Raw genomic sequence first — 11,983 nt, forward strand, 5'->3', positions numbered from 1 at the left:
TTTTTTTTCTTTTTTTCGGCAATGATTAGAAGGGCTTTTTTAGGCCAGCAGATATGCAGTAAGAGTTCATCTTTGAAGATTTAAGTGAATACTAGACAAATTAAGAACTAATATTTAAATCTCTTTTAGGTGGAAAGAGAAATGTGGACTCTACTTCAGTCTGGATAGATAGGACTGTGTGGGAGGAGGACTGGGTTCTACAGCCGAGCCACACAGATTCTTCACGCCTGACCCATTCACTTTAATCATATCTGTACCTCAAAGGTGTTCTTCATAATGATGTATAGATTTCCTCCCTTAGGTCACGAGGGGAATATCTCAATAAACCCCAGGCCTCAAAGCAAACAGACAGTTTCCAGCTTTGAACTAAACGTTACTCTACATTTATATATTTAGCCATTATACAGATGCCTGTTGTTTGGAGTGATTGGGCAGAAAAAAGATGAAAACAAATCATTTAGTCATGTGTGACATCACATGGAACATAACTGTAGCTAGTCATTCTGTTAAAACATTCAAACCACATACCAAATATAGAATATTCCCTTCCATGTTTACTTTATATACTGCCAAAGCAACACATTAAATGTGTTATTGTGTCTCGTCTTACCATCACCATGGAAGTGTTTGGAAATATGTTTGTGTGTGTTTGTGCCATAGTGCGCCATGGATGCCTCATCAACAGAAGGGCCACATCAGCCATGACGGAGGTATAATTGGCAATTTCCCATTACCTCAACTTGGATTCCTCACACTCGTTTGTGGACTGACCGGGTGACAAACGCCACCTTGTATCATTAGCTCGGATAAAAGGAAGCCATCTTTAAGCACGTCCTAGTTCTGCAGACTACAAAAGGAGCAGGATCGATCAAATGGTCTTTATTCATAAAATATCGACCGCTTAAGAGAATACTTGATACCACCCAGATATTTTCACTCAGACGTCACCAACGTAAATGTACACATGTATTTAAATGACGGCGCTTTAGTAAACGGTGGTGGATGAAGTCCGGTCCAAGGACTAACAGGTGTATTTTTCTCATACCTGGCACTGCTGTTTTGACGTTTGAGCACCCAGGATTGTGTGACCCCGAAGCCAAACCTGGTATGATTAGCTTTTTATAGTGGACACATCTATCTGGTGGGACACGGGTGTAAAAGGGGGGGGTAAACACCAGGCATGCAAAGACAAGGAAAACATGTTCCACTTACCACTTTGGAATTTACAGTGTGTGTCGTCTGTTTTTTTTTCTACGGGCACAGAGTGTGCATATTTCCTCCTAAAAGAAATAAACAGATAGATGTTTTTACTTCAAACATGAACACATTGCTCCATCTCTACCTTGTAGTTTCTGTGGAGCTAGAGTAGAGGAATACACGCCAGAACCCTGCTCTCTTCATTTGGTTCTGTTCGGCTACAAATCTCAATCAAGACATCAACAAAGTAAATCTGAGCTTTGCCCGCATTCGCCAGCCATAATGCATATCATAACTTCTGAGCTGGAGTAGATTGAAAATCCTTGGGGTGTGAAAACCAAACAGGCCCAACTGAAAGGTTGCCCAGTGGAGGGGGAATTCTATCAAGGTGGACAAGATGAAGATTTGTAACATTTGAGTGGGGAATGGGGGGGGGGCCCTCTGACCTCTACTAGCCAATACAATCACCTGAACACAGTGGGGCTAACAATACTGTTAAACAACATCCAAAGACACAGTGGGGGTCATAAGAAAAAAAGATCGACACGACTTACAGGGCTCATACTAGGAAAGAATAATGATCTTGAACATTCAAAGCAGTATACACTGATCCCTCAGAAGACACCGTTGATGCTCGTGCAATCTCTCTCAAGGTTAAGGATTCTTTGACAAATGGACATGAGGGGACCGTGTTCAAATACTCACCCTGAGGGAGAGAACTTGCTGTTGTTTTCTGTCACAGGAGCAGGAGAAGTCCAGCGAAGTCGGCTATCTGAGATCTGACAAAACAGAAAGTATACCATTAGTGTACGCAAAGGCGTTCATGAACGACTGATCTCTTTGGATGTTTCCCACAGTGCTGCTGTGGACATGTGTGGGCTGGATTGTGCCTTGCATAACTATTGTCTGTATGGCGTGTTGGAGAAAGCTAAAACTTTGGAACAACAAAGTACACCTGGATTTTGCAGTGCAGCGTGACAGCTTATATGTGTGTGTGTGTGTGTGTGTGAGAGAGAGAGAGTGCATGCACAAACAGGCAACAGACAGTACGGTTAAAGCTATGGAACCCCCAACCGCCCTCAACCCCATCACACACACACACGCACACGCAAACTCTTCACGCTCTCAAGTTAAAAGGTGGAGTGCCTGCAAGGCACAAGCGCTCAACGCCAAGTAAATCACACTGTTGATGTGACACGATTGATCGCTCGTGTACTGTGGGTCCATTCAGCTGTCTACATCTAAGTACGCATGCTATGGCGTCCCTATGATTTAGAGGCCATTAGCGTTGATGATTTTCCGTGTTATGCCCACATCCACGGCAGCAGCGTAAGATGACACAACCTCAGCTCAAGATTAGCGTGGACAGTTTTACTGCACAAAGGTGTAGAATTCAGAAAAAAAACTAAATAAATAATTCCCCTGGTCGAAGAGTGTAGTGGGGGCGTAAAACGGCCTGGACGTTCCCCTCCCGAGACCATTTTTCTTTTTTTTCCTCCCCTTTATTCTCCCAGAATTCCGATGACCCCTACAGGCACCCGACGACTGCTGAATTTTAAGGAATGTGCTCTCTGAACTGTACAAAAAGCCCCCAGCTCAAAGAGCACAGCAGAAAACAAAAACATGCCAGTTGCTATTATTCTGCAATGTTTTGAGTTTGTGGCAAATGTTGCACAGATTGCTGTGCAACATTTGCTCCTAACGGGGTGAGAGGGTTTGAGGCGGGAGCGGCCGATGGACTAGAAGCCGGGTGAACAGATGTGAAAAGATTTGCCAAATTTTGACCGATGTGAAATCCTGTGATTCATATTGTGTTTATATATCTACACATTGAACAACTGAAAATAAAGTGATAAGATCAGCAAAACTTAAAAGATGCAATGTGTTTTTTTGCGACTGCATGGGATGACTCGCAGCTGTCAACATTAACGTTGACGTGAAGGGAAACAGATTTAACGGTTTTAAATATGATTGAGACGTAAAAGGCTATTTCAAGTTAATGCCCCTTTACTTCAAATGATTTGCTGCCAAGTAGACTTCAATATCACAACACCTCTGGGCTGTGCAGATGTCATATTTTATTCACTGGAAAAGCATTAGGAATGCTATTAGTCTGAATGACCTCCAATTCGTGGGGATTTACAAATACCACACATATCTTTGTGGAAAAATACAAAACCACTGGTAAATTCTATCAACTTATAAATATGGCAAATGCATTCAAGTATTCATGAAGGACTAATAATGCTATAGGCTGATATTAACATAAAGCGTTCGTGCACTAAGTCAAGATAAACTATTTAAGACCCCGACCACAAATGCTTCCACACCGGAGAAAAAGGAGGGTCCTGCGATGAAAGAGGACATTATGCTAACAAGTCAGATTACTCTGTACACAATAACTTTATCTTAAAAGTAAATACCATCCTCGGTGTTGGAAAAGGAGTGAGGCGGGGGGAGGGGGGGGGGGGGGGGGGCATTACGCAAAGTCACTGGCAATATTTCTATGGGGACCAAATGCTCCTTATCAGTGTTAGTCGAGCAATTCAGGCCCGCCCGAAGAAAGATGAGTCTTCAAACTCATTCTATTCATGGTCAGACGTGTAATTACCCTCGGCTCACAGTCTAGACGTAACCGCTTTCACAGTATTTAAGACCCCCGGTGCAACGTGCGGACGCCGGATCCTACCACCAAGCCCTGCACGTTAAATCTGCGGCCAGATAAATTAGCGAAGAATGCAATAAAATGGACACAATGAGAGGAACTTTATCCTCCTCGCTGCTAAATGAGATTTCTTTGAAATGCAGATCAGTGGCTCTAGATTAGTGAATTTTAGCTGCTGTCAACATCATAACAAAATACAAATGCGATTGTTCGCCGGTGCCTTATCTCCTTGCTTCCATCTGTTGGCTGGTTATTTACTCCCCCCTGATATACTATGCAGATCTAAATAAGTCTCATCAAAAGGAGGGCTTACTGCACAATGCCTTCTTAAGCTTCTACATCAAGGTATTTGAAAAACCGGTAGTCACATGAAAAGGCTGCCCATCAAAGGCACATCTCTAATGAACTCTCCCATATCAGAGGGGGCTGGTGGGGCCTGGCTTTAATGCCGTCTGTGTGGTGAGAGAGGAGCAGAACTACAAATCAGACCCAGAAAGCCATGGTTAGGGGAGGGAGGAGGGAGATGGAGAGGCAGAGAAAAGAAAGGAGAGACAGGAGAAGGAGGAGGAGGAGGAGGAAGCCCATTGGTTATCAGATGAGATTAACTCACAACCGGGACTAGTCCTCGGGCTTTCCGTCCATCAATCTCACTCTTCGGTCCAGGCCGAAGGAGGCCCTCGTAAATGGACTACAATAGCACTTGATATGAACAAGTGACGGATTACTTGCCACGAGTCCATTTTACAGGACAACTAGAAACAATGACAAACACGGCAGAAAACTCTAAATGTCATTGCAACTTTGAGCAACCTTCAAAATACACCAAAATGCAGTATCCTTAAGGATTTGTCTTTATAACTGGAGGCTAATCAAAGAATATGAATAAATATCTGCGGACTAAACAAATCCAGGGAGATAGTTGGGCTGCTGCCCCCCCCCCCACCTTGTCGTTGTCCCCAGTTCTGCAAACAGCTTTGGTAATCTCAAGCAGAGCTTTTGCATTACGCTCCTGCAATAACCTCTAATTTCATGGTGTATTTGTTGCATTCACAGCGCAGGCTGGATTACAACCGACAATCTTCAGGCGTGTACAGCAAAAATAAACTGCATGGAGAGATCACGATCTGCTCAGCCACCCACCCGCCCAACCGCCACCGCCCGGCTTTGTAGCGGCGTGCCCGGATGAAGGGGAGACCCCCACCAACAAGCATGCAGTTTACCAGCGAACAATTAGCCCCAGAGCAAGAGCAGGCCACGGCACTGGCACATGTGGTTAAGAGGCGAGCGCTGCGGGAGAGTGCCAGATGATGAAGGGATGTGGAGGAGGGGTGGGCGGGAGACGACACGGGGAGGGAGGAGGGGTTTGGGGGGGGGTTTGCGTGTGCCAGACACGCGTTTCCCCGTTTTTTTTTGTTGTTTTTTTGGCTACTGGGCATGTCCTCCGCCATTCACTTTCCGCTACTCCTTACAGAAAGGACAAAGACCGTTTTTGCCCCCCCCCCTCTCCCCTCCTCCCTCCCTGCTTCCTCAATTCCAAGATGACTTTGACTTGAGATTTTTTTTTTTTGAAGCCGTACGGATTGAGGACTGTTATGTGATGGCATCCAACGGCTGAGTTGCTTGGCCACAGAAAGCTCTCGTTCTCATCCCCCCCCCCCCCCCCCCCACCCCACCCCCCCGCCTCAGGCTCCTCTCTGTCGCGGAGCGTGCCAAGTGGGCCCGGTGCCAGTTGCATTGGCAACCACAAGGGACCCATGTCTTTTTTGCCTTGCCTAATGAAATGACAAAACAACAGATTTGCATATGTAGAAACAGGTGTTGTAACAGGTTTGACTCCTCTCGACCCAAGCCATGTTAAAGAGACCAAAAAAAAAAAAAAGCATGAAAAAAAAAAAAAAAAAAAAAAGTTTATGACCAACAGCTGCCCAGAGGTATTTAGGCTCTAATGGGCACTCAAGTCTGCACCATCTGTACTGCTGCGTGCCAGAAGTGACAATTTAAATTAAAAACCACTCATCAAATATCATAAAAATAAACCATTGTTTTGCTGCCTCCATATGTTGGAGCTTTTCTATTTCCTTCTTGGAGAGTAGCGATGAAGGCCCGCGCACCGAGGCCTGTCGCTGTGATCCAGGGAAAAGCCAGAGAGCCGCACAGAAGCCTGTAATTAAGCCTCCCCAAGCGATACGCCGTCTCCAGGCCCGAGCCCCGCGTCATCCTGCACATGATCCGAGTCCATCCTCGCCACATTACAGAGGAGAAAACCCAACAGAGCCGACGTGGTGGTTGTTTGGAGTAGGATTTACGCTGGGGTAGGCAGATGGTCAAAGGAGATCAAATCACTCGCTTTTTTAACCAGACAACTGCTATTATGTTTTATGCAAATAACGCATTCGCCTCGACGGGATGGAAAACTCTTCCGCAGCAAGACACGGCCCAAACTAGCAGTGAAGCCTCTTTCAGGATGTCAAATGTCTCTCCTCCTCCTCCATTTTTGACCAAATGATGCCCTGGCCCAACGGGCTCGACTGGGGAAACATTCCTTTTGTCCTTCTACTGAGAGACGACGGCTACTGTACGACTCCCCACGGCCCGCCAAACCCACTCAACACTACCGCCCAACCCCCCACTTCCATATATTTTTTTTTTTCCCCCCTCTTCTTCCCCCTCCTCTTGTCTTTATTTCCGCGAGTGAGAGAGAGAGAAGGAACAAACCTGAGACCGTCGTGACCCTGCGCGAGTGTTGTAACTTGGTCTGGAGCTACGCCGGCAGAAGGCGGCACCATATGCCCTCAGCCCCGAGCTGGATGCTCTTTCTGCAGCCTAATGTGCCTGTCAAAGACTGTTACTGTCACAAACTCCCACCCTCCCCACCCATGTGTTTTCCCCCCTCTCACAACATGTTTGAAATAAACATTTGTCGTTTTTTTTTTCTTTTTCTTTTTTCTTCCTTTATTCGCCTGTGCAGAGGAAAGGTCCTCGGAGATGCTTGGAAACTGTTTCCTCTTGATGCATCTGCATCGCAGTCGGAAACACAAGCAAGGGTTTTTTTCTATTTTATCAGTGCTTTTCAGACATTAAATCAGATCGGGATTTACCCAAAAGGTTTTTCCTTGTGTCAAACGCATCGCACCACTGATAAACGACGTCGCAGAGGTCTTGTCGGAGGCCCTTTTCAACGATGCTTGACCACTCTCAGCCCGCGGGGGGGGGGGGGGCTGTCTCTCGTGAGGTTTGACTGTTTACGAGTGACAGGCCGATGGCGGAATGCGGTCGCAGCGACGGCGACCTTGCCTTTTACCACGAGTGACCCTCTCCTCTTTAATTCAGGGCGAGACACACAACGTGGACACATTTTTTTTTTAACACCAGGAAACGGTTTGTCCGACCGGGACTCGCAATAAAAGATAAACCGTGCCTTCGAACCACGGGGAGGAAAAAAAAAAAAGGGGGGGGGGGGGGGGGGGGGCGAGGATCACGGCTGCTGTGATTCAAATGAGTACAAAGTTTATTGCATAAACACACCGACGAGTCAGTGAGTGTTACAGGCCAAGCTTATGGCAGCTCAACGGGAGACTTTTAAACTACGAGGTCACCGTCGAGACGGCGGTGCCAAGAGGTGAACTCTGAACCTCACGAGAAGGCATAAATTACCCGCCGCTGCTTTGAAGGAATACCGTGCAGGCAGAACCAAGAGTTTGTTTTAGGACTTAACATGCACGTCGCGTTGCTTTTCACGATCCGACACGCCGCGGGGTCGCGCTCGCCGGGCCAAGAGCTACACTCCTCGCGGCTTCACAATCCTCCGAGGGAAGCGCCGTGACGTGAGATGGGATATTTGCAAAACAATCTCTGCAAGATGTTTTGACGCTTGATTGTTTCGGCCTGAGTAAATACGTAAGCGCGAGGTCTTTATGGACTTGGCCGAGGGAACACAAAAAAACGGCCATTTGTTTCACCTCAGCTCCTGATCGCGTGTAGAACGGCGAAGGAACTAAAGTCACCAGCTGACTCTTTCCTTCAGATAGCTCTTTCGCTCACCCCTGTGCGAGCAGCCCGCCATCTCGTTTTCCCTAATCCCCCCCCCATCCCCTGACCCCACACTGCACGGCTCTCTCCAGCCAAAGCGTCACAACGTTTCTCCCTCAGAGTCGAGCTTAAGAAGTGACCCAGAGAGCGGAACTAAAAAAGTCTGAGCCGTCTCAAGACTCTTACTGACTGTGGCACACGAAACATCATTACCGCGATGTGGATAATTACAGGGAAGAAAAAAGGGGCGGCCTCTTAAGCATGTAATGCACTCTTTTATCTGAAGAGGTCAATCTCTCCGGAGCTGACAGCTCGCAGTATATGATCCTGATAAACAAATACTTTTGCCCGGCACAAAAGTGCCATTAAAAGGCCAAAACTGTCAACACAAATTCCATTCTTACAGGGGAGGAGGGGTGGGGGGTGTGGGGGGGGGGAGGTGAAAGTGGGAGAGAGAGAGGGGAAGAGGGAAGGAGAAGAAAAAAAAGGACTTGATCACTTCTGGTTGCTTTAACTTGCATGGAGGTTGTCATGGAAACATTTCTATGAAGTTAACTGGGATAAAAAGCTGAACATTTGCCATTTAATTGCCTTGAAGCTTAGTAACAGGGCCAAGTTAGCGCAATCTGAAGAACCCACCGTGTAGCTGGCGAGGATGGGCTCAGTGAGATGTTTAAGAAAGGGAAGCTGGTGCACCACCCCAGTGTCTTTATAACCTATTTCACCCCCCCCCCCCCCCAAAAAAAAAATGCAGCAACACCTCAAGGGCCGCGAGAGCGGTCCGTTTCATTACAGAGGTGTTGGGGGATGGTGCAATTCGAAAGCTAATCCAAAAGTGAGCATGTGTTTCATTGCCTAAGAGGTGCTCGGACTCAAAACCAGAATGAATTTCATCTGTGCAGAAAATCTTCTTCCCGTCACTCTGAACACGACTCTGGAGTCGCCATTTTGCATGTAGTCAGGGCTTGTCAGCTAGAGCAGTCTCTGCATTCCCACTACACGTTTTCTTACATTTTTTTAAAACATTTTTTTAAATAAAATAAAATCACAAAGCATATTCGTCATCAGCTCAGGTGGAAGCAACAATTTCCACATCTAAAGCTAAAATCATGCCTCGACCGGTGTTCACTGAGCTGAAAGCTGAATCTTAATATTGATAAATGATTGAAACGTATGACAGGGGATACACATTAATCCTGTAGAGGACATTCATTTTCCTATTACCATAATGTAGAGCACGACTGGCCGATGATGAATGCAGCAATCAAAAGACGGACGCAGAGTGGGGAGAGTCGGGGGGTAATAAGTGCACTCCTCCCAACAACGGTCAGTGTTGGAGGGAGACTAATGGAAAGTCTCTCCCCCATCTCTCCCACTGCCTCGGGGGGAGGGGGGGGGGGGTGTAAAAGTGCATCCTGTTTGCACAAAAATGCCAGTGACTTTACCCACCCTGCCCGGGACACAAGAAAAGGGATGCACTGTTTTAAACATGCCATTGCTAAGAAATGATTACAGGGAGCGCTTCAACAAAGGGGCCGATTGTGCCCCGTCTACGACATATTTCACGAGGGGCATTTATTGCCGCTCGGCCTTTGAAGAGGAGTGAGACCTGCTGAGTGAAGGGGGGGGTGGGGGGGCAGGAGGAAGGTGCGGTGGGGGGGAGGGGGGGGGGGGGGGGGGGCGCTATGGGGGGGGGTGGCCCACACCTGCATAACTGAGGAGGGAACACCTGTGCACCCTGCGGCTGGAGCAAGGAGGGTTCGCTCCGGCTAATCCAGGGGGGTGAAAGCTGATCATAGGAGAGGCCCAGAGAGTTCGGCAGCCATCAGTGCCTCGTTAGCCTTTCTTTAACCCCCCCCACCCCCAAAAAAAGAAGGTACATCTTTTCGGAAGAACAGTGGCAAGACACAGTTAGTAAAATAGCAGAAGGTCTTTCTGAGCTTGTGAGTTAGAATTTGAGATCAATCATCATGATTTCCGATATATTCAACAAGCATCGCTGTTTGTATCCGGACAAAAATGGAGTATTAAAGTGGAGCGTACGTAAGCACGGTAAGGTCTTGACCGCTGATATTCAGAGGTATTGATCATGTAGGTAAAGCATTGATAATTAGATACTTAGAACTACAGCGTATGCCTTATGCATTCATTTTGTGTGCAGGTTTTATCTAAAATAAAATCTGTAACTGCGAGTGCTATTATGAGGAATAATAAGAAATGATGTTTGTGTGTCAGAGATGAAAATGCCAAGGCTACAACACTAACGGAATTTCAAAACTGCAGGAGAACTTTCCAAATGAATAAGAAAAGATGAAATATACATTCTGCACATGATATAGAAATGACAATCTGCACTGCACATAATTGTTCCACTGTTTACTTGGTTTTACTAAATACTACAATTAGAATAAGCAATAAATGACAGCAAACAGAAACAGATATTAAAATGGCTTTCAGTGAAATTACTGTAGATACAATTTGACATTATACCTCGTTCCTGGTGGAAAGATGAAATTAAAAATAGAACACTTACCAATAACCAAATAAGACCTAATTCAGCACATTTCTGCACGGACTTTTTTTTTTTTCTTCTCGTGTTTAATTAGTTTGAGATGTCACTCATCACTTGGTGATGAATACAAAATACCTGCGATATGCGAGGCGCGTTTACAACTCGAATGAAAAAAAGGCTCAAACGAGGCGCACATGGGCGACAAATAACTCTTTTTTTTCTTCTTCTTTTTTAATCGCAAGTCAGCGTGCGGCGTTCAGGGCACAAGGAGTCCGGCCACGGCTGTCAAGAGAAGCTCCGAACCACGATACGCCCGGGTGAAAATAACAAGTGTACAATCGAAAACAATCACAGTTTGCCCAGCGCGAGACAACAACACGGGGACCAACTTGTGGTCCACTTCCTAATTCCACGAAGTCAAGAGAGCGCGCGGAGAGAAAAGACATTGCTGTTGGGACAGGGAAAAGAAACTTACCAACAAGAGAAAAAAAAATGGCAGGTAGCCTTTTTTTTTTTTTTGAAGGGGCAGGGGGGAGTGGGGGTGAATGTTTCCCTCGCCGAAGGGGGAAAAGACGCGCCAGGTGAGCGAAGTCGCCGTTTCTCCGGTGCTCGCAGCGATGTCTTTCACACGTGACCGTCCAAGTTCACCATAACGCGGAGAAAACCCCAACAACAAGCTGCAGAGTAAATAAAAAAGCACGGATATTCCTCCGCTGGGCACCGCTGACGGGAGAGACACACACTTTCTCTCTCTCTTTCTCTCTCTCGCTCTCTTACTCTCTCTCTCTCTTACTCTCTCTCTCTCTCTCCTGCTGTCTCCCGTCAACGCCGCTGTTATTACTAATGCAACAGAGGGGAAAGCGGTACACCGAGTCCTGTTTGAATGACGCGCAATGCGAAGAAGACGCGGCTTTTTTTTTTTCTTCTTCTTTTCTTACGTTACGAAACAAGTATATTTGGAACTAGAACCCACCCTCCCACTACACGCGAACACACAAATACACACACACAGACACACACACGCGCTCACACACACGCACTCCCAAGGGAGGCACTTGCTTGTGCGCGGAGGTGTGTGTTGTTATTTTTGGGCGTACTGCGACCCCGTGTGACGTCAGGGCCACCTGCTTCGTAAACGTGAAAAGTAATCCAAAAAAAAAGAAATCAAAAAAGTTTGCTTGCCCGTTTTTTTCAAAGGTTTTTTTCTGGGGGTTTTCTCCCGCGGGCCGCCGCTCTGTGTCGGGAAGCCTCCGCGATGGCGGTGCGTTGTTTGTCGGGTAGTGAACCGGCGACCTTCCGGTAACGGGACGGTTCCCACCGACCAAAAGACAGGCTGAGCGCGCCCGTTGCTGCAACCTGAGAATTAGTGTCGTTCATAACAAGACATTATCACCAAGTGGCTTTGTTGCAACAACATCTAATTGTGTGAATACCTTGAAGAAAAAAAACAATACAGATCATTAATGTAACGTAATGCTCTACTTTTTATTTAAAGCGACCAGTGGGATTATTGCACTCTCTAATTATTACAATATTCTTAAATGAAGGTGTGTATTCTATTTGTATACATGTACACTGTA

At 46.5% G+C, this 11,983-nt stretch overlaps 1 protein-coding gene across 3 annotated transcripts in view; it reads right to left on the reverse strand.

The window, feature by feature from the left end:
• Nucleotides 1–11,400, reverse strand: part of foxp2 (forkhead box P2) — a 94,091-nt gene extending 82,691 nt beyond the window's left edge. For all 3 annotated transcript variants that reach the window (XM_062560294.1, XM_062560293.1, XM_062560292.1), the window contains exons 1-3: nucleotides 10,879–11,400; nucleotides 1,903–1,969; nucleotides 1,213–1,280 (exon numbers count right to left, since the gene is read on the reverse strand). The gene's annotated coding sequence lies outside the window, so the exon portion shown is untranslated. The remainder of the gene's footprint in view (nucleotides 1–1,212; nucleotides 1,281–1,902; nucleotides 1,970–10,878) is intronic.
• Between the last annotated feature and the right edge of the window lie 583 nt (nucleotides 11,401–11,983).

Source organism: Pungitius pungitius, chromosome 2 (assembly GCF_949316345.1).
Source record: "Pungitius pungitius chromosome 2, fPunPun2.1, whole genome shotgun sequence".
Classification (NCBI taxonomy): Eukaryota; Metazoa; Chordata; class Actinopteri; order Perciformes; family Gasterosteidae; genus Pungitius; species Pungitius pungitius.